A 23,167-nucleotide genomic window follows, 5' to 3' on the forward strand; every position below is an offset into this window, starting at 1 on the left:
AAACACAGAGAGTGAAATTAGGGTAGGGAACTCATGATGAAGGAGACTGGAAAGCACAGAGAGTGAAATTAGGGACGGGAGCTCCTGATGAAGGAGACTGGAAAACACAGAGTGAGATTAGGGTAGGGAGCTCCTGATGAAGGAGACTGGAAAACACCGAGAGTGAGATTAGGGTAGGGAGCTCATGATGAAGGAGACTGGAAAACACAGAGAGTGAAATTAGGGTCGGGAGCTCCTGATGAAGGAGACTGGAAAACACAGAGAGTGAGATTAGGGTAGGGAGCTCCTGATGAAGGAGACTGGAAAACACAGAGTGAGATTAGGGTAGGGAGCTCCTGATGAAGGAGACTGGAAAACACAGAGTGAGATTAGGGTAGGGAGCTCCTGATGAAGCAGACTGTAAAACACCGACAGTGAAATTAGGGTCGGGAGCTCCTGATGGAGGAGACCGGAAAACACAGAGTGAGATTAGGGTCTGGAGCTCCTGATGAAGGAGACTGTAAAACACAGAGATTGAGATTAGGGTAGGGAGCTCCTGATGAAGGAGACGGTAAAACACCGAGAGTGAGATTAGGGTAGGGAGCTCATGATTAAGGAGACTGGAAAACAGAGAGAGTGAAATTAGGTTCGGGAGCTCCTGATGAAGGAGACTGGAATACACAGTGAGATTAGGGTCTGGAGATCCTGATGAAGGAGACTGTTAAACACAGAGATTGAGATTAGGGTCGGTAGCTCCTGATGAAGGAGAAGGTAAAACAGAGAGAGTGAGATTAGGGTGGGGAGCTCCTGATGAAGGAGACTGGAAAACACAGAGAGTGAGATTAGGGTCGGGAGCTCCTGATGAAGGAGACTGGAAAACACAGAGAGTGAGATTAGGGTAGGGAGCTACTGATGAAGGAGACTGGAAAACACAGAGAGTGAGATTAGGGTAGGGAGCTCCTGATGAAGGAGACTGGAAAACACGGAGAGTGAACTTCGGTTCGGGAGCTCCTGATGAAGGAGACTGTAAAACACAGAGATTGAGATTAGGGTCGGGAGCTCCTGATGAAGGAGACTGTAAAACACAGAGAGTGAAATTAGGGTGGGGAGCTCCTGATGAAGGAGACTGGAAAACACAGAGAGTGAGATTAGGGTCGGGAGCTCCTGATGAAGGAGACTGGAAAACACAGAGAATGAGATTAGGGTAGGGAGCTCCTGATGAAGGAGACTGGAAAACACAGAGAGTGAACTTCGGTTCGGAGCTCCTGATGAAGGAGACTGTAAAACACGAGATTGAGATTAGGGTCGGGAGCTCCTGATGAAGGAGATAGTAAAACACAGAGTCTGAGATTAGGGTAGGGAGCTACTGATGAAGGAGACTGGAAAACACAGAGAGTGAGATTAGGGTATGGAGCTCCTGATGAAGGAGACTGGAAAACACGGAGAGTGAACTTCGGTTCGGGAGCTCCTGATGAAGGAGACTGTAAAACACAGAGATTGAGATTAGGGTCGGGAGCTCCTGATGAAGGAGACGGTAAAACACCGAGAGTGAGATTAGGGTAGGGACCTCATGATTAAGGAGACTGGAAAACAGAGAGAGTGAAATTAGGTTCGGGAGCTCCTGATGAAGGAGACTGTAAAAAACAGAGATTGAGATTAGGGTCGGTAGCTCCTGATGAAGGAGAAGGTAAAACACAGAGAGTGAGATTAGGGTGGGGAGCTCCTGATGAAGGAGACTGGAAAACACAGAGAGTGAGATTAGGGTCGGGAGCTCCTGATGAAGGAGACTGGAAGACACAGAGAATGAGATTAGGGTAGGGAGCTACTGATGAAGGAGACTGGAAAACACAGAGAGTGAGATTAGGGTAGGGAGCTCCTGATGAAGGAGAATGTAAAACACGAGATTGAGATTAGGGTCGGGAGCTACTGATGAAGGAGATAGTAAAACACAGAGAGTGAGATTAGGGTAGGGAGCTACTGATGAAGGAGACTGGAAAACACAGAGTGTGAAATTAGGGTCGGGAGCACCTGATGAAGGAGACTGGAAAGCAACGAGAGTGAGATTAGGGTCGGGAGCTCCTGATGAAGAAGACTGGAAAAGACAGAGAGTGAGATTAGTGTAGGGAGCTCCTGCTGAAGGAGACCGGAAAACACCGAGAGTGAGATTAGGGTTGGGAGCTCCTGATGATGGAGACTGGAAAACACAGAGTGAGATTAGGGTAGGGAGCTCCTGATGAAGGAGACTGAAAAACACAGAGAGTGAGATGAGGGTAGGGAGCTCCTGATGAAGGAGACTAGAAAACACAGAGAGTGAGATTAGGGTAGGGGGCTCCTGATAAAGGAGAATGGAAAACATCGAGTGAGTTTAGGGGAGGGAGCTCCTGATGAAGGAGACTGTAAAACACAGAGAGTGAGATTAGGGTAGGGAGCTCCTGATGAAGGAGACTGAAAAACACAGAGAGTGAGATTAGGGTCGGGAGCTCCTGATGAAGGAGACTGGAAAACACAGAGTGAGATTAGGGTAGGGAGCTCTCGATGAAGGAGACTGTAAATCACAGAGAGTGAGATTAGGGTAGGGAGCTCCTGATGAAGGAGAATGTAAAACACAGAGAGTGAGATTAGGGTCGGGAGCTCCTCATGAAGGAGACTGGAAAACACAGAGTGAGATTAGGGTAGGAAGCTCCTGATGAAGGAGAATGTAAAACACAGAGAGTGAGATTAGGTTCAGGAGCTCCTGATGAAGGAGACTGTAAAACATAGAGAGTGAGATTAGGGTAGGGAGCTCCGGATGAAGGAGAATGTAAAACACACAGAGAGTGAGATTAGGGTCGGAAGCTCCTGATGAAGGAGACTGGAAAACAAAGAGAGTGAGATTAGGGTCGGGAGCTCCTGATGAAGGAGACTGGAAAACACAGAGAGTGAGATTAGGGTAGGCAGCTCCTGATGAAGGAGACTGGAAAACACAGAGAGTGAGATTAGGGTAGCGAGCTCCTGATGAAGGAGACTGGAAAACACAGAGAGTGTGAATAGGGTAGGGAGCTCCTGATGAAGGAGACTGTAAAACACAGAGATTGAGATTAGGGTCGGGAGCTCCTGATGAAGGAGACGGTAAAACACAGAGAGTGAGATTAGGGTGGGTAGCTCCAGATGAAGGAGACTGGAAAACACAGAGAGTGAAATTAGGGTCGGGAGCTCCTGATGAAGGAGACTGGAAAACACAGAGAGAGATTAGGGTAGGGAGCTCCTGATGAAGGAGACTGTAAAACTCCGAGAGTGAGATTAGGGTAGGGAGCTCATGATGAAGGACACTGGAAAACACAGAGAGTGAAATTAGGGTCGGGAGCTCCTGATGAAGGGGACTGTAAAACACCGAGAGTGAGATTAGGGTAGGGAGCTCCTGATGAAGGAGACTGGAAAACACAGAGAGTGAAATTAGGGTCGGGAGCTCCTGATGAAGGAGACTGGAAAACACAGAGAGTGAGATTAGGGTAGGGAGCTCCTGATGAAGGAGACTGTAAAACACAGAGAGTGAAATTAGGGTCGGGAGCTCCTGATGAAGGAGACTGGAAAACACAGAGTGAGATTAGGGTAGGGAGCTCCTGATGAAGTAGACTGTAAAACACCGAGAGTGAAATTAGGTTCGGGAGCTCCTGATGGAGGAGACCGGAAAACACAGAGTGAGATTAGGGTCTGGAGCTCCTGATGAAGGAGACTGTAAAACACAGAGATTGAGATTAGGGTAGGGAGCTCATGATTAAGGAGACTGGAAAACAGAGAGAGTGAAATTAGGTTCGGGAGCTCCTGATGAAGGAGACTGGAATACACAGAGTGAGATTAGGGTCGGGAGCTCCTGATGAAGGAGACTGTAAAACACAGAGATTGAGATTAGGGTCGGTAGCTCCTGATGAAGGAGACGGTAAAACACAGAGAGTGAGATTACGGTCGGGAGCTCCTGATGAAGGAGACTGGAAAACACAGAGACTGAGATTAGGGTCGGGAGCTCCTGATGAAGGAGACTGGAAAACACAGAGAGTGAGATTAGGGTAGGGAGCTCATGATTAAGGAGACTGGAAAACAGAGAGTGTGAAATTAGGTTCGGGAGCTCCTGATGAAGGAGACTGGAATACACAGAGTGAGATTAGGGTCTGGAGCTCCTGATGAAGGACACTGTAAAACACAGAGATTGAGGTTAGGGTCGGTAGCTCCTGATGAAGGAGACTGGAAAACACAGAGAGTGAGATTAGGGTCGGGAGCTGCTGATGAAGGAGACTGGAAAACACAGCGAGTGAGAATAGGGTAGGGAGCTACTGATGAATGAGACTGGAAAACACAGAGACTGAGATTAGGGTAGGGAGCTACTGATGAAGGAGACTGGAAAACACAGCGAGTGAGAATAGGGTAGGGAGCTCCTGATGAAGGAGACTGGAAAACACAGAGAGTGAACTTCGGTTCGGGAGCTCCTGATGAAGGAGAGTGTAAAACACAGAGATTGAGATTAGGGTCGGGAGCTCCTGATGAAGGAGATAGTAAAACACAGAGAGTGAAATTAGGGTAGGGAGCTCCTGATGAAGGAGACTGGAAAACACAGAGAGTGAAATTAGGGTCGGGAGCTCCTGATGAAGGAGACTGGAAAACACAGAGTGAGATTAGCGTAGGGAGCTCCTGATGAAGGAGACTGGAAAACACAGAGAATGAGATTAGGGTAGGGAGCTACTGATGAAGGAGACTGGAAAACACAGAGAGTGAGATTAGGGTAGGGAGCTCCTGATGAAGGAGACTGGAAAACACAGAGAGTGAACTTCGGTTCGGAGCTCCTGATGAAGGAGATAGTAAAACACAGAGAGTGAGATTAGGGTAGGGAGCTACTGATGAAGGAGACTGGAAAACACAGAGTGTGAAATTAGGGTCGGGAGCACCTGATGAAGGAGACTGGAAAGCAACGAGAGTGAGATTAGGGTCGGGAGCTCCTGATGATGGAGAATGTAAAACACCGAGAGTGAGATTAGGGTTGGGAGCTCCTGATGAAGAAGACTGGAAAAGACAGAGAGTGAGATTAGTGTAGGGAGCTCCTGCTGAAGGAGACCGGAAAACACCGAGAGTGAGATTAGGGTTGGGAGCTCCTGATGATGGAGAATGTAAAACACCGAGAGTGAGATTAGGGTTGGGAGCTCCTGATGAAGGAGACTGGAAAACACAGAGTGAGATTAGGGTAGGGAGCTCCTGATGAAGGAGACTGAAAAACACAGAGAGTGAGATGAGGGTAGGGAGCTCCTGATGAAGGAGACTAGAAAACACAGAGAGTGAGATTAGGGTAGGGAGCTCCTGATAAAGGAGAATGGAAAACATCGAGTGAGTTTAGGGGAGGGAGCTCCTGATGAAGGAGACTGTAAAACACAGAGAGTGAGATTAAGGCAGGGAGCTCCAGATGAAGGAGACTGGAAAACACAGAGAGTGAGATTAGGGTAGGGAGCTCCTGATGAAGGAGACTGAAAAACACAGAGAGTGAGATTAGGGTCGGGAGCTCCTGATGAAGGAGACTGGAAAACACAGAGTGAGATTAGGGTAGGGAGCTCTCGATGAAGGAGACTGTAAATCACAGAGAGTGAGATTAGGGTAGGGAGCTCCTCATGAAGGAGACTGGAAAACACAGAGTGAGATTAGGGTAGGAAGCTCCTGATGAAGGAGAATGTAAAACACAGAGAGTGAGATTAGGTTCAGGAGCTCCTGATGAAGAAGACTGTAAAACATAGAGAGTGAGATTAGGGTAGGGAGTTCCGGATGAAGGAGAATGTAAAACACACAGAGAGTGAGATTAGGGTCGGAAGCTCCTGACGAAGGAGACTGGAAAACAAAGAGAGTGAGATTAGGGTCGGGAGCTCCTGATGAAGGAGACTGGAAAACACAGAGAGTGAGATTAGGGTAGGGAGCTCCTGATGAAGGAGAATGTAAAACACAGAGAGTGAGATTAGGGTCGGGAGCTCCTCATGAAGGAGACTGGAAAACACAGAGTGAGATTAGGGTAGGAAGCTCCTGATGAAGGAGAATGTAAAACACAGAGAGTGAGATTAGGTTCAGGAGCTCCTGATGAAGGAGACTGTAAAACATAGAGAGTGAGATTAGGGTAGGGAGCTCCGGATGAAGGAGAATGTAAAACACACAGAGAGTGAGATTAGGGTCGGAAGCTCCTGATGAAGGAGACTGGAAAACAAAGAGAGTGAGATTAGGGTCGGGAGCTCCTGATGAAGGAGACTGGAAAACACAGAGAGTGAGATTAGGGTAGGCAGCTCCTGATGAAGGAGACTGGAAAACACAGAGAGTGAGATTAGGGTAGCGAGCTCCTGATGAAGGAGACTGGAAAACACAGAGAGTGTGAATAGGGTAGGGAGCTCCTGATGAAGGAGACTGTAAAACACAGAGATTGAGATTAGGGTCGGGAGCTCCTGATGAAGGAGACGGTAAAACACAGAGAGTGAGATTAGGGTGGGTAGCTCCAGATGAAGGAGACTGGAAAACACATAGAGTGAAATTAGGGTCGGGAGCTCCTGATGAAGGAGACTGGAAAACACAGAGAGAGATTAGGGTAGGGAGCTCCTGATGAAGGAGACTGTAAAACACCGAGAGTGAGATTAGGGTAGGGAGCTCCTGATGAAGGAGACTGGAAAACACAGAGAGTGAAATTAGGGTCGGGAGCTCCTGATGAAGGAGACTGGAAAACACAGAGAGTGAGATTAGGGTAGGGAGCTCCTGATGAAGGAGACTGGAAAACACAGAGTGAGATTAGGGTAGGGAGCTCCTGATGAAGGAGACTGGAAAACACAGAGTGAGATTAGGGTAGGGAGCTCCTGATGAAGTAGACTGTAAAACACCGAGAGTGAAATTAGGTTCGGGAGCTCCTGATGGAGGAGACCGGAAAACACAGAGTGAGATTAGGGTCTGGAGCTCCTGATGAAGGAGACTGTAAAACACAGAGATTGAGATTAGGGTAGGGAGCTCCTGATGAAGGAGACGGTAAAACACCGAGAGTGAGATTAGGGTAGGGAGCTCATGATTAAGGAGACTGGAAAACAGAGAGAGTGAAATTAGGTTCGGGAGCTCCTGATGAAGGAGACTGGAATACACAGAGAGTGAGATTAGGGTCGGGAGCTCCTGATGAAGGAGACTGTAAAACACAGAGATTGAGATTAGGGTCGGTAGCTCCTGATGAGGGAGACGGTAAAACACAGAGAGTGAGATTAGGGTCGGGAGCTCCTGATGAAGGAGACTGGAAAACACAGAGACTGAGATTAGGGTCGGGAGCTCCTGATGAAGGAGACTGGAAAACACAGAGAGTGAGATTAGGGTAGGGAGCTACTGATGAATGAGACTGGAAAACACAGAGAGTGAGATTAGGGTAGGGAGCTCCTGATGAAGGAGACTGGAAAACACAGAGAGTGAACTTCGGTTCGGGAGCTCCTGATGAAGGAGACTGTAAAAGACAGAGATTGAGATTAGGGTCGGGAGCTCCTGATGAAGGAGATAGTAAAACACAGAGAGTGAAATTAGGGTAGGGAGCTCCTGATGAAGGAGACTGGAAAACACAGAGAGTGAAATTAGGGTCGGGAGCTCCTGATGAAGGAGACTGGAAAACACAGAGTGAGATTAGGGTAGGGAGCTCCTGATGAAGGAGACTGGAAAACACAGAGTGTGAAATTAGGGTCGGGAGCTCCTGATGAAGGAGACTGGAAAGCACAGAGAGTGAGATTAGGGTCGTGAGCTCCTGATGAAGGCGACTATCAAACACAGTGAGTGAGATTAGCGTCGGGAGCTCCTGATGAAGGAGACTGGAAAACACAGAGAATGAGATTAGGGTCGGGAGCTCCTGATGAAGGAGACTGTAAAACACAGAGTGAGATTAGGGTCGGGAGCTCCTGATGAAGGAGACTGGAAAACACTGAGAGTGAGATTAGGGTAGGGAGCTCCTGATGAAGGAGACTGGAAAACACAGAGTGAGATTAGGGTAGGGAGCTCCTGATGAAGGAGACTGGAAAACAAAGAGAGTGAGATTAGGGTCGGGAGCTCCTGATGAAGGAGACTGGAAAACACAGAGAGTGAGATTAGGGTAGGGAGCTCCTGATGAAGGAGACTGGAAAACACAGAGAGTGAGATTAGGGTAGGGAGCTCCTGATGAAGGAGACTGGAAAACACAGAGAGTGAGATTAGGGTAGGCAGCTCCTGATGAAGGAGACTGGAAAACACAGAGAGTGAGATTAGGGTAGGGAGCTCCTGATGAAGGAGACGGTAAAACACAGAGAGTGAGATTAGGGTCGGGAGCTCCTGATGAAGGAGACTGGAAAACACAGAGAGTGAAATTAGGGTAGGGAGCTCCTGATGAAGGAGACTGTATAACACCGAGAGTGAGATTAGGGTAGGGAGCTCATGATGAAGGACACTGGAAAACACAGAGAGTGAAATTAGGGTCGGGAGCTCCTGATGAAGGAGACTGGAAAACACCGAGAGTGAGATTAGGGTAGGGAGCTCCTGATGAAGGAGACTGGAAAACACAGAGTGAGATTAGGGTCGGGAGCTCCTGATGAAGTAGACTGTAAAACACCGAGAGTGAAATTAGGGTCGGGAGCTCCTGATGGAGGAGACCGGAAAACACAGAGTGAGATTAGGGTCTGGAGCTCCTGATGAAGGAGACTGGAAAACACAGAGAGTGAAATTAGGGTCGGGAGCTCCTGATGAAGGAGACTGGAAAACACAGAGTGAGATTAGCGTAGGGAGCTCCTGATGAAGGAGACTGGAAAACACAGAGTGTGAAATTAGGGTCGGGAGCTCCTGATGAAGGAGAAGGTAAAACACCGAGAGTGAGATTAGGGTAGGGAGCTCCTGCTGAAGGAGACTGGAATACACAGAGTGAGATTAGGGTCTGGAGCTCCTGATGAAGGACACTGTAAAACACAGAGATTGAGATTAGGGTCGGTAGCTCCTGATGAAGGAGACGGTAAAACACAGAGAGTGAGATTAGGGTGGGGAGCTCCTGATGAAGGAGACTGGAAAACACAGAGAGTGAGATTAGGGTCGGGAGCTCCTGATGAAGGAGACTGGAAAACACAGCGAGTGAGATTAGGGTAGGGAGCTACTGATGAATGAGACTGGAAAACACAGAGACTGAGATTAGGGTAGGGAGCTCCTGATGAAGGAGACTGGAAAACACAGAGAGTGAACTTCGGTTCGGGAGCTCCTGATGAAGGAGACTGTAAAACACAGAGATTGAGATTAGGGTCGGGAGCTCCTGATGAAGGAGACTGGAAAACACAGAGAGTGAAATTAGGGTCGGGAGCTCCTGATGAAGGAGACTGGAAAACACAGAGTGAGATTAGGGTAGGGAGCTCCTGATGAAGGAGACTGGAAAACACAGAGTGTGAAATTAGGGTCGGGAGCTCCTGATGAAGGAGACTGGAAAGCACAGAGAGTGAGATTAGGGTAGGGAGCTCATGATGAAGGAGACTGTAAAACACCGAGAGTGAGATTAGGGTCGTGAGCTCCTGATGAAGGCGACTATCATACACAGAGAGTGAGATTAGCGTCGGGAGCTCCTGATGAAGGAGACTGGAAAACACAGAGAATGAGATTAGGGTCGGGAGCTCCTGATGAAGGAGACTGTAAAACACAGAGTGAGATTAGGGTCGGGAGCTCCTGATGAAGGAGACTGGAACACACAGTGTGAGATTAGGGTAGGGAGCTCCTGATGAAGGAGACTGGAAAACACAGAGTGAGATTAGGGTAGGGAGCTCCTGATGAAGGAGACTGGAAAACACAGAGTGAGATTAGGGTGGGGAGCTCCTGATGAAGGAGACTGGAAAACACAGAGAGTCAGATTAGGGTCGGGAGCTCCTGATGAAGGAGACTGGAAAACACAGAGAGTGAGATTAGGGTAGGGAGCTACTGATGAAGGAGACTGGAAAACACAGAGAGTGAGATTAGGGTAGGAAGCTCCTGATGAAGGAGACTGGAAAACACAGAGACTGAACTTCGGTTCGGGAGCTCCTGATGAAGGAGACTGTAAAACACAGAGATTGAGATTAGGGTCGGGAGCTCCTGATGAAGGAGACTGTAAAACACAGAGATTGAGATTAGGGTCGGGAGCTCCTGATGAAGGAGACTGGAAAACACAGAGAGTGAACTTCGGTTCGGGAGCTCCTGATGAAGGAGACTGTAAAACACAGAGATTGAGATTAGGGTCGGGAGCTCATGATGAAGGAGACTGTAAAATACCGAGAGTGAGATTAGGGTCGTGAGCTCCTGATGAAGGCGACTGTCAAACACAGAGAGTGAGATTAGCGTCGGGAGCTCCTGATGAAGGAGACTGGAAAACACAGAGAATGAGATTAGGGTCGGGAGATCCTGATGAAGGAGACTGTAAAACACAGAGTGAGATGAGGGTAGGGAGCTCCTCATGAAGGAGACTGTAAAACACAGAATGAGATTAGTGTAGGGAGCTCCTGATGAAGGAGACTGTAAAACACCGAGAGTGAGATTCGGGTAGGGAGCTCCTGATGAAGGAGACTGTAAAACACCGAGAGTGAGATTAGGGTAGGGAGCTCCTGATGAAGGAGACTGGAAAACACAGAGAGTGAAATTAGGGTTTGGAGCTCCTGATGAAGGAGACTGGAAAACACAGAGAGTGAGATTAGGGCAGGGAGCTCCTGATGAAGGAGACTGGAAAACACAGAGTGAGATTAGGGTAGGGAGCTCCTGATGAAGGAGACTGGAAAACACAGAGTGAGATTAGGGTAGGGAGCTCCTGATGAAGGAGACTGTAAAACACCGAGAGTGAAATTAAGGTCGGGAGCTCCTGATGGAGGAGACCGGAAAACACAGAGTGAGATTAGGGTCTGGAGCTCCTGATGAAGGAGACTGTAAAACACAGAGATTGAGATTAGGGTAGGGAGCTCCTGATGAAGGAGACGGTAAAACACCGAGAGTGAGATTAGGGTAGGGTGCTCATGATTAAGGAGACAGGAAAACAGAGAGAGTGAAATTAGGTTCGGGAGCTCCTGATGAAGGAGACTGGAAAACACAGAGTGAGATTAGGGTCTGGAGCTCCTGATGAAGGAGACTGTAAAACACAGAGATTGAGATTAGGGTCGGTAGCTCCTGATGAAGGAGACGGTAAAACACAGAGAGTGAGATTAGGGTGGGGAGCTCCTGATGAAGGAGACTGGAAAACACAGAGAGTGAGATTAGGGTCGGGAGCTCCTGATGAAGGAGACTGGAAAACACAGAGAGTGAGATTAGGGTAGGGAGCTACTGATGAAGGAGACTGGAAAACAAAGAGAGTGAGATTAGGGTCGGGAGCTCCTGATGAAGGAGACTGGAAAACACAGAGAGTGAACTTCGGTTCGGGAGCTCCTGATGAAGGAGACTGTAAAACACAGAGATTGAGATTAGGGTCGGGAGCTCCTGATGAAGGAGATAGTAAAACACAGAGAGTGAAATTAGGGTAGGGAGCTCCTGATGAAGGAGACTGGAAAACACAGAGAGTGAAATTAGGGTCGGGAGCTCCTGATGAAGGAGACTGGAAAACACAGAGAGTGAGATTAGGGTCGGGAGCTCCTGATGAAGGAGACTGGAAAACACAGAGTGAGATTAGTTTCGGGAGCTCCTGATGAAGGAGACTGTAAAACACCGAGAGTGAGATTAGGGTCGTGAGCTCCTGATGAAGGCGACTGTAAAACACAGACAGTGAGATTAGCGTCGGGAGCTCCTGATGAAGCAGACTGGAAAACACAGAGTGAGATTAGGGTAGGGAGCTCCTCATGAAGGAGACTGTAAAACACAGAGTGAGATTAGGGTAGGGAGCTCCTGATGAAGGAGACTGTAAAACACAGAGTGAGATTAGGGTAGGGAGCTCCTCATGAAGGAGACTGTAAAACACAGAGTGAGATTAGGGTAGGGAGCTCCTGATGAAGGAGACTGTAAAACAAAGAGCGAGATTAAGGTAGGGACCTCCTCATGAAGGAGACTGTAAAACACAGAGTGAGATTAGGGTAGGGAGCTCCTGATGAAGGAGACTGTAAAACAAAGAGCGAGATTAAGGTTGGGAGCTCCCAATGATGATGGTAATGCACAGAGATTGAGATTAGTGTCGGGAGCTCCTGATAAATGAGATTGTAAAACACAGAGATAGAGATTAGGGTCGGGAGCTCCTGATGAAGAAGACTCTAAAACACAGAGAGTGAGATTAGGGTCGGGAGATCCTGATGAAGAAGACTGGAAAACACAGAGAGTGAGATTAGGGTAGGGAGCTCCTGATGAAGGAGACTGTAAAACACCGAGAGTGAGATTAGGGTTGGGAGCTCCTGATGATGGAGACTGTAAAACACCGAGAGTGAGATTAGGGTTGGGAGCTCCTGATGAAGGAGACTGGAAAACACAGAGTGAGATTAGGGTAGGGAGCTCCTGATGAAGGAGACTGAAAAACACAGAGAGTGAGATGAGGGTAGGGAGCTCCTGATGAAGGAGACTAGAAAACACAGAGAGTGAGATTAGGGAAGGGAGCTCCTGATGAAGGAGACTGGAAAACACAGAGTAAGATTAGGGTAGGGTGCTCCTGATGAAGGAGACTGTAAAACACAGAGAGTGAGATTAAGGTAGGGAGCTCCAGATGAAGGAGACTGGAAAACACAGAGAGTGAGATTAGGGTCGGGAGCTCCTGATGAAGGAGACTGGAAAACACAGAGAGTGAGATTAGGGTCGGGAGCTCCTGATGAAGGAGACTGGAAAACACAGAGTGAGATAAGGGTAGGGAGCTCTCGATGAAGGAGAGTGTAAATTACAGAGAGTGAGATTAGGGTAGGGAGCTCCTGATGAAGGAGACTGGAAAACACAGAGAGTGAGATTAGGGTCGGGAGCTCCTGATGAAGGAGACTGGAAAACACAGAGTGAGATTAGGGTCGGGAGCTCCTGATGAAGGAGACTGTAAAACACAGAGTGAGATTAGGGTAGGGAGCTCCTCATGAAGGAGACTGTAAAACACAGAGTGAGATTAGAGTAGGGAGCTCCTGATGAAGGAGACTGTAAAACAAAGAGCGAGATTGAGGGAGGGAGCTCCTCATGAAGGAGACTGTAAAACACAGAGTGAGATTAGGGTAGGGAGCTCCTGATGAAGGAGACTGTAAAACACCGAGAGTGAGATTCGGGTAGGGAGCTCCTGATGAAGGAGACTGTAAAACACCAAGAGTGAGATTAGGGTAGGGAGCTCATGATGAAGGAGATTGGAAAACAGAGAGAGTGAAATTAGGGTCGGGAGCTCCTGATGAAGGAGACGGTAAAACACAGAGAGTGAGATTAGGGTAGGGAGCTCATGATGAAGGAGACTGGAAAACAAAGAGAGTGAAATTAGGGTAGTGAATTCATGATGAAGGAGACTGGAAAGCACAGAGAGTGAGATTAGGGTAGGGAGCTCATGATGAAGGAGACTGGAAAACACAGAGAGTGAAATTAGGGTCGGGAGCTCCTGATGAAGGAGACTGTAAAACACCGAGAGTGAGATTAGGGTAGGGAGCTCCTGATGAAGGAGACTGGAAAACACAGAGAGTGAAATTAGGGTCGGGAGCTCCTGATGAAGGAGACGGTAAAACACAGAGAGTGAGATTAGGGTGGGGAGCTCCTGATGAAGTAGACTGTAAAACACAGAGAGTGAAATTAGGGTCGGGAGCTCCTGATGGAGGAGACCGGAAAACACAGAGTGAGATTAGGGTCTGGAGCTCCTGATGAAGGAGACTGTAAAACACAGAGATTGAGATTAGAGTAGGGAGCTCCTGATGAAGGAGACGGTAAAACACCGAGAGTGAGATTAGGGTAGGGAGCTCATGACTAAGGAGACTGGAAAACAGAGAGAGTGAAATTAGGTTCGGGAGCTCCTGATGAAGGAGACTGGAAAACACAGAGTGAGATTAAGGTCTGGAGCTCCTGATGAAGGAGACTGTAAAACACAGAGATTGAGAATAGGGTCGGTAGCTCCTGATGAAGGAGATGGTAAAACACAGAGAGTGAGATTAGGGTGGGGAGCTCCTGATGAAGGAGTCCGGAAAACACAGAGAGTGAGATTAGGGTCGGGAGCTCCTGATGAAGGAGACTGGAAAACACAGAGAGTGAGATTAGGGTAGGGAGCTACTGATGAAGGAGACTGGAAAACAAAGAGAGTGAGATTAGGGTAGGGAGCTCCTGATGAAGGAGACTGGAAAACACAGAGAGTGAACTTCAGTTCGGGAGCTCCTGATGAAGGAGACTGTAAAACACAGAGATTGAGATTAGGGTCGGGAGCTCCTGATGAAGGAGATAGTAAAACACAGAGAGTGAAATTAGGGTAGGGAGCTCCTGATGAAGGAGACTGGAAAACACAGAGAGTGAAATTAGGGTCGGGAGCTCCTGATGAAGGAGACTGGAAAACACAGAGTGAGATTAGGGTCGGGAGCTCCTGATGAAGGAGACTGGAAAGCACAGAGAGTGAGATTAGGGTAGGGAGCTCATGATGAAGGAGACTGTAAAACACCAAGAGTGAGATTAGGGTCGTGAGTTCCTGATGAAGGCGACTGTAAAACGCAGAGAGTGAGATTAGCGTCGGGAGCTCCTGATGAAGGAGACTGGAAAACACAGAGAATGAGATTAGGGTCAGGAGCTCCTGATGAAGGAGACTGTAAAACACAGAGTGAGATTAGGGTCGGGAGCTCCTGATGAAGGAGACTGTGAAACACAGAGTGAGATTAGGGTAGGGAGCTCCTCATGAAGGAGACTGTAAAACAAAGTGCGAGATTAAGGTAGGGAGCTCCTCATGAAGGAGACTGCAAAACACAGAGGAAGATTAGGGTAGGGAGCTCCTGATGAAGGAGACTGTAAAACAAAGAGCGAGATTAGGGTAGGGAGCTCCTGATGAAGGAGACTGAAAAAAAACAGAGAGTGAGATGAGGGTAGGGAGCTCCTGATGAAGAAGACTAGAAAACACAGAGAGTGAGATTAGGGTAGGGAGCTCCTGATAAAGGAGACTGGAAAACATAGAGTGAGTTTAGGGTAGGGAGCTCCTGATGAAGGAGACTGGAAAACACAGAGTGAGATTAGGGTAGGGTGCTCCTGATGAAGGAGACTGGAAAACACAGAGAGTGAGATTAGGGTCGGGAGCTCTCGATGAAGGAGACTGTAAATTACAGAGAGTGAGATTAGGGTAGGGAGCTCCTGATGAAGGAGACTGGAAAACACAGAGAGTGAGATTAGGGTCGGGAGCTCTTGATGAAGGAGACTGGAAAACACAGAGTGAGATTAGGGTCTGGAGCTCCTGATGAAGGAGATAGTAAAACACAGAGAGTGTGATTCAGGTAGGGAGCTCCAGATGAAGGAGACTGGAAAACACAGAGAGTGAGATTAGGGTAGGGAGCTCCTGATGAAGGAGACTGGAAAACACAGAGAGTGAGATTAGGGTCGGGAGCTCCTGATGAAGGAGACTGGAAAACACAGAGTGAGATTAGGGTAGGGAGCTCTCGATGAAGGAGACTGTAAATCACAGAGAGTGAGATTAGGTTAGGGAGCTCCTGATGAAGGAGAATGTAAAACACAGAGAGTGAGATTAGGGTCGGGAGCTCCTGATGAAGGAGACTGGAAAACACAGAGTGAGATTAGGGTCTGGAGCTCCTGATGAAGGAGACTGGAAAACACAGAGAGTGAGATTAGGGTAGGAAGCTCCTGATGAAGGAGAATGTAAAACACAGAGAGTGAGATTAGGTTCAGGAGCTCCTGATGAAGGAGACTGTGAAACATAGACAGTGAGATTAGGGTAGGGAGCTCCGGATGAAGGAGAATGTAAAACACACAGAGAGTGAGATTAGGGTCGGGAGCTCCTGATGAAGGAGACTGGAAAACAAAGAGCGTGAGATTAGGGTCGGGAGCTCCTGATGAAGGAGACTGGAAAACACAGAGAGTGAGATTAGGGTAGGGAGCTCCTGATGAAGGAGACTGGAAAACACAGAGAGTGAGATTAGGGAAGCGAGCTCCTGATGAAGGAGACTGGAAAACACAGAGAGTGAGAATAGGGTAGGGAGCTCCTGATGAAGGAGACTATAAAACACAGAGAGTTGGATTAGGGTCCGGAGCTCCGGATGACGGAGACTGTAAAACACAGAGAGTGAGATTAGGGTCGGGAGATCCTGATGAAGGTGACTGGAAAACACTGAGAGTGAGATTAGGGAAGGGAGCTTCTGATGAAGGTGACGGGAAAACACTGAGAGTGAGATTAGGGTCAGGAGCTCCTGATGAAGTAGACTGGAAAACACAGAGAGTGAGATTAGGGTCAGGAGCTCCTGATGAAGTAGACTGGAAAACACTGAGAGTGAGATTAGGGTCAGGAGCTCCTGATGAAGGAGACTGGAAAACACCGAGAGTGAGATTAGGGTAGGGAGCTCCTGATGAAGGAGACTGGAAAACACCGAGAGTGAGATTAGGGTAGGGAGCTCCTGATGAAGGAGACTGGAAAACACAGAGAGTGAGATTTGGGTAGGGATCTCCTGATGAAGGAGACTGGAAAACACAGAGAGTGAAATTAGGGTCGGGAGCTCCTGATTAAGGAGACTGTAAAACACAGAGACTGAGATTAGCGTCGGGAGCTCCAGATGAAGGAGACTGGAAAACACAGAGAGTGAAATTAGGGTAGGGAGCTCCTGATGAAGGAGACTGGAAAACACAGAGAGTGAGATTTGGGTAGGGATCTCCTGATGAAGGAGACTGGAAAACACAGAGAGTGATATTAGGGTAGGGAGCTCCTGATGAAGGAGAATGTAAAACACAGAGAGTGAGATTAGGGTAGGGAGCTCGTGATGAAGGAGACTGTAAAACACAGAGAGTGATATTAGGGTAGGGAGCTCCTGATGAAGGAGAATGTAAAACACAGAGAGTGAGATTAGGGTAGGGAGCTCCTGCTGAAGGGGACTGGAAAACACAGAGAGTGAGATTAGGGTCGGGCGCTCCTGATGAAAGGAACTGTAAAACACAGAGACTGAGATTAGGGTCGGGAGCTCATGATGAAGGAGACTGTAAAACACAGAGAGTGAAATTAGGGTCGGGAGCTCCTGATGAAGGAGACTGTAATACACAGAGACTGAGATTAGGGTCAGGAGCTCCTGATGAAGGAGACTGTAGAACACAGAGAGTGAAATTAGTGTCGGGTGCTCCTGATGAAGGAGACTGTAAAACACAGAGAGTGAGATTAGGGTCGGGAGCTCCTGATGAAGGAGACTGTAAAACACAGAGAGTGAGATTAGGGTCGGGAGCTCCTGATGAAGGAGACTTTAAAACACAGAGAGTGAAATTAGGGTCGGGAGCTCCTGATGAAGGAGACTGTAAAACACAGAAACTGAGATTAGGGTCGGGAGCTCCTGATGAAGGAGACTGTAAAACACAGAGACTGAGATTAGGGTAGGGATCTCCTGATGAAGGAGAATGTAAAACACAGAGATTGAGATTAGGGTAGGGATCTCCTGATGAAGGAGAATGTAAAACACAGAGAGTGAGATTAGGGTAGGGATCTCCTGATGAAGGAGAATGTAAAACACAGAGAGTGAGATTAGGGTAGGGAGCTCCTGATGAAGGAGACTGTAAAACACAGAGACCGAGATTAGGGTCGGGAGCTCCTGATGAAGGAGACTGTAAAACACAGAGAGTGAGATTAGGGTAGGGAGCTCCTGATGAAGGAGAATGTAAAACACAGAGAGTGAGATTAGGGTCGGGAGCTCCTGATGAAGGAGACTGTAAAACACTGAGAGTGAGATTAGGGTAGGGAGCTCCTGATGAAGGAGAATGTAAAACACAGAGAGTGAGATTAGGGTCGGGAGCTCCTGATGAAGGAGACTGTAAAACACAGAGACCGAGATTAGGGTCGGGAGCTCCTGATGAAGGAGACTGTAAAACACAGAGAGTGAGATTAGGGTAGGGAGCTCCTGATGAAGGAGACTGTAAAACACAGAGAGTGAGATTAGGGTCGGGAGCTCCTGATGAAGGAGACTGTAAAACACAGAGACCGAGATTAGGGTCGGGAGCTCCTGATGAAGGAGACTGTAAAACACAGAGAGTGAGATTAGGGTAGGGAGCTCCTGATGAAGGAGAATGTAAAACACAGAGAGTGAGATTAGGGTCGGGAGCTCCTGATGAAGGAGAATGTAAAACACAGAGAGTGAGATTAGGGTAGGGATCTCCTGATGAAGGAGACTGTAAAACACAGAGACCGAGATTAGGGTCGGGAGCTCCTGATGAAGGAGACTGTAAAACACAGAGAGTGAGATTAGGGTAGGGAGCTCCTGATGAAGGAGAATGTAAAACACAGAGAGTGAGATTAGGGTCGGGAGCTCCTGATGAAGGAGAATGTAAAACACAGAGAGTGAGATTAGGGTAGGGAGCTCCTGATGAAGGAGAATGTAAAACACAGAGAGTGAGATTAGGGTCGGGAGCTCCTGATGAAGGAGACTGTAAAACACAGAGAGTGAAATTAGGGTCGGGAGCTACTGATGAAGGAGACTGTAATACACAGAGACTGAGATTAGGGTCAGGAGCTCCTGATGAAGGAGACTGTAGAACACAGAGAGTGAAATTAGTGTCGGGTGCTCCTGATGAAGGAGACTGTAAAACACAGAGAGTGAGATTAGGGTCGGGAGCTCCTGATGAAGGAGACTGTAAAACACAGAGAGTGAGATTAGGGTCGGGAGCTCCTGATGAAGGAGACTTTAAAACACAGAGAGTGAAATTAGGGTCGGGAGCTCCTGATGAAGGAGACTGTAAAACACAGAGAGTGAAATTAGGGTAGGGATCTCCTGATGAAGGAGACTGTAAAACACAGAGACTGAGATTAGGGTCGGGAGCTCCTGATGAAGGAGACTGTAAAACACAGAGACTGAGATTAGGGTCGGGAGCTCCTGATGAAGGAGACCGGAAAACACAGAGAGTGAGATTAGGGTAGGGAGCTCCTGATGAAGGAGACTGTAAAACACAGAGACTGAGATTAGGGTAGGGATCTCCTGATGAAGGAGACTGTAAAACACAGAGACTGAGATTAGGGTCGGGAGCTCCTGATGAAGGAGACTGTAAAACACAGAGACTGAGATTAGGGTCGGGAGCTCCTGATGAAGGAGACTGTAAAACACAGAGACTGAGATTAGGGTCGGGAGCTCCTGATGAAGGAGACCGGAAAACACAGAGAGTGAGATTAGGGTAGGGAGCTCCTGATGAAGGAGACTGGTAAACACAGAGAGTGAGATTAGGGTAGGGAGCTCCTGATGAAGGAGAATGTAAAACACAGAGATTGAGATTAGGGTCGGGAGCTCCTGATGAAGGAGACTGGTAAACACAGAGAGTGAGATTAGGGTAGGGAGCTCCTGATGAAGGAGAATGTAAAACACAGAGATTGAGATTAGGGTAGGGAGCTCCTGATGAAGGAGAATGTAAAACACAGAGATTGAGATTAGGGTCGGGAGCTCCTGATGAAGGAGACCGGAAAACACAGAGAGTGAGATTAGGGTCGGGAGCTCCTGATGAAGGAGACTGGTAAACACAGAGAGTGAGATTAGGGTAGGGAGCTCCTGATGAAGGAGAATGTAAAACAAAGAGATTGAGATTAGGGTCGGGAGCTCCTGATGAAGGAGACTGGTAAACACAGAGAGTGAGATTAGGGTAGGGAGCTCCTGATGAAGGAGAATGTAAAACACAGAGATTGAGATTAGGGTAGGGAGCTCCTGATGAAGGAGAATGTAAAACACAGAGATTGAGATTAGGGTAGGGAGCTCCTGATGAAGGAGAATGTAAAACACAGAGAGTGAGATTAGGGTAGGGAGCTCCTGATGAAGGAGAATGTAAAACACAGAGATTGAGATTAGGGTAGGGAGCTCCTGATGAAGGAGAATGTAAAACACAGAGAGTGAGATTCGGGTAGGGAGCTCCTGATGAAGGAGAATGTAAAACACAGAGAGTGAGATTAGGGTAGGGAGCTCCTGATGAAGGAGACTGGTAAACACAGAGAGTGAGATTAGGGTAGGGAGCTCCTGATGAAGGAGAATGTAAAACACAGAGAGTGAGATTAGGGTAGGGAGCTCCTGATGAAGGAGAATGTAAAACACAGAGATTGAGATTAGGGTAGGGAGCTCCTGATGAAGGAGAATGTAAAACACAGAGAGTGAGATTAGGGTAGGGAGCTCCTGATGAAGGAGAATGTAAAACACAGAGATTGAGATTAGGGTAGGGAGCTCCTGATGAAGGAGACTGTAAAACACAGAGAGTGAGATTAGGGTCGGGAGCTCCTGATGAAGGAGACTGTAAAACACAGAGACTGAGATTAGGGTAGGGAGCTCCTGATGAAGGAGAATGTAAAACACAGAGATTGAGATTAGGGTAGGGAGCTCCTGATGAAGGAGAATGTAAAACACAGAGAGTGAGATTAGGGTAGGGAGCTCCTGATGAAGGAGACCGGAAAACACAGAGAGTGAGATTAGGGTCGGGAGCTCCTGATGAAGGAGACTGGTAAACACAGAGAGTGAGATTAGGGTAGGGAGCTCCTGATGAAGGAGAATGTAAAACACAGAGATTGAGATTAGGGTCGGGAGCTCCTGATGAAGGAGACTGGTAAACACAGAGAGTGAGATTAGGGTAGGGAGCTCCTGATGAAGGAGAATGTAAAACACAGAGATTGAGATTAGGGTAGGGAGCTCCTGATGAAGGAGAATGTAAAACACAGAGAGTGAGATTAGGGTAGGGAGCTCCTGATGAAGGAGACTGTAAAACACAGAGAGTGAGATTAGGGTCGGGAGCTCCTGATGAAGGAGAATGTAAAACACAGAGATTGAGATTAGGGTAGGGAGCTCCTGATGAAGGAGACTGTAAAACACAGAGAGTGAGATTAGGGTCGGGAGCTCCTGATGAAGGAGACTGTAAAACACAGAGACTGAGATTAGGGTAGGGATCTCCTGATGAAGGAGACTGTAAAACACAGAGACCGAGATTAGGGTCGGGAGCTCCTGATGAAGGAGAATGTAAAACACAGAGATTGAGATTAGGGTCGGGAGCTCCTGATGAAGGAGACTGGTAAACACAGAGAGTGAGATTAGGGTAGGGAGCTCCTGATGAAGGAGAATGTAAAACACAGAGATTGAGATTAGGGTAGGGAGCTCCTGATGAAGGAGAATGTAAAACACAGAGATTGAGATTAGGGTAGGGAGCTCCTGATGAAGGAGAATGTAAAACACAGAGAGTGAGATTAGGGTCGGGAGCTCCTGATGAAGGAGACTGGTAAACACAGAGAGTGAGATTAGGGAAGGGAGCTCCTGATGAAGGAGAATGTAAAACACAGAGAGTGAGATTAGGGTCGGGAGCTCCTGATGAAGGAGACCGGAAAACACCGAGAGTGAGATTAGGGTCGGGAGCTCCTGATGAAGGAGACTGTAAAACGCAGATTGTGATATTAGGGTAGGGAGCTCCTGATGAAGGAGAATGTAAAACACAGAGAGTGAGATTAGGGTAGGGAGCTCCTGATGAAGGAGACTGTAAAACGCAGAGAGTGAGATTAGGGTAGGGAGCTCCTGATGAAGGAGACTGTAAAACGCAGAGAGTGAGATTAGGGTAGGGAGCTCCTGATGAAGGAGACTAGAAAACACAGAGAGTGAGATTAGGGTAGGGAGCACCTGATAAAGGAGACTGGAAAACATAGAGTGAGTTTAGGGTAGGGAGCTCCTGATGAAGGAGACCGGAAAACACCGAGAGTGAGATTAGGGTCGGGAGCTCCTGATGAAGGAGACTGTAAAACGCAGATTGTGATATTAGGGTAGGGAGCTCCTGATGAAGGAGAATGTAAAACACAGAGAGTGAGATTAGGGTAGGGAGCTCCTGATGAAGGAGACTGTAAAACGCAGAGAGTGAGATTAGGGTAGGGAGCTCCTGATGAAGGAGACTGTAAAACGCAGAGAGTGAGATTAGGGTAGGGAGCTCCTGATGAAGGAGACTAGAAAACACAGAGAGTGAGATTAGGGTAGGGAGCACCTGATAAAGGAGACTGGAAAACATAGAGTGAGTTTAGGGTAGGGAGCTCCTGATGAAGGAGACTGGAAAACACAGAGTGAGATTAGGGTAGGGTGCTCCTGATGAAGGAGACTGGAAAACACAGAGAGTGAGATTAGGGTCGGGAGCTCTCGATGAAGGAGACTGTAAATTACAGAGAGTGAGATTAGGGTAGGGAGCTCCTGATGAAGGAGACTGGAAAACACAGAGAGTGAGATTAGGGTCGGGAGCTCTTGATGAAGGAGACTGGAAAACACAGAGTGAGATTAGGGTCTGGAGCTCCTGATGAAGGAGACTGGAAAACACAGAGAGTGAGATTAGGGTAGGGAGCTCCTGATGAAGGAGACTGTAAAACACAGAGAGTGAGATTCAGGTAGGGAGCTCCAGATGAAGGAGACTGGAAAACACAGAGTGAGATTAGGGTAGGAAGCTCCTGATGAAGGAGACTGGAAAACACAGAGTGAGATTAGGGTAGGGAGCTCCTGATGAAGGAGACTGTAAAACACAGAGAGTGAGATTCAGGTAGGGAGCTCCAGATGAAGGAGACTGGAAAACACAGAGAGTGAAATTAGGGTCGGGAGCTCCTGATGAAGGAGACTGTAAAACACAGAGAGTGAAATTAGGGTCGGGAGCTCCTGATGAAGGAGACTGTAAAACACAGAAACTGAGATTAGGGTCGGGAGCTCCTGATGAAGGAGACTGTAAAACACAGAGAGTGAAATTAGGGTCGGGAGCTCCTGATGAAGGAGACTGTAAAACACAGAGACTGAGATTAGGGTAGGGAGCTCCTGATGAAGGAGACTGTAAAACACAGAGAGTGAGATTAGGGTAGGGAGCTCCTGATGAAGGAGAATGTAAAACACAGAGAGTGAGATTAGGGTAGGGAGCTCCTGATGAAGGAGAATGTAAAACACAGAGAGTGAGATTAGGGTCGGGAGCTCCTGATGAAGGAGACTGGAAAACACAGAGAGTGAGATTAGGGTAGGGTGCTCCTGATGAAGGAGACTGTAAAACACAGAGAGTGAGATTCAGGTAGGGAGCTCCAGATGAAGGAGACTAGAAAACACAGAGTGAGATTAGGGTAGGAAGCTCCTGATGAAGGAGACTGGAAAACACAGAGTGAGAT

This window comes from Heterodontus francisci, chromosome 11 (assembly GCF_036365525.1).
Source record: "Heterodontus francisci isolate sHetFra1 chromosome 11, sHetFra1.hap1, whole genome shotgun sequence".
NCBI classification, from domain to species: domain Eukaryota; kingdom Metazoa; phylum Chordata; class Chondrichthyes; order Heterodontiformes; family Heterodontidae; genus Heterodontus; species Heterodontus francisci.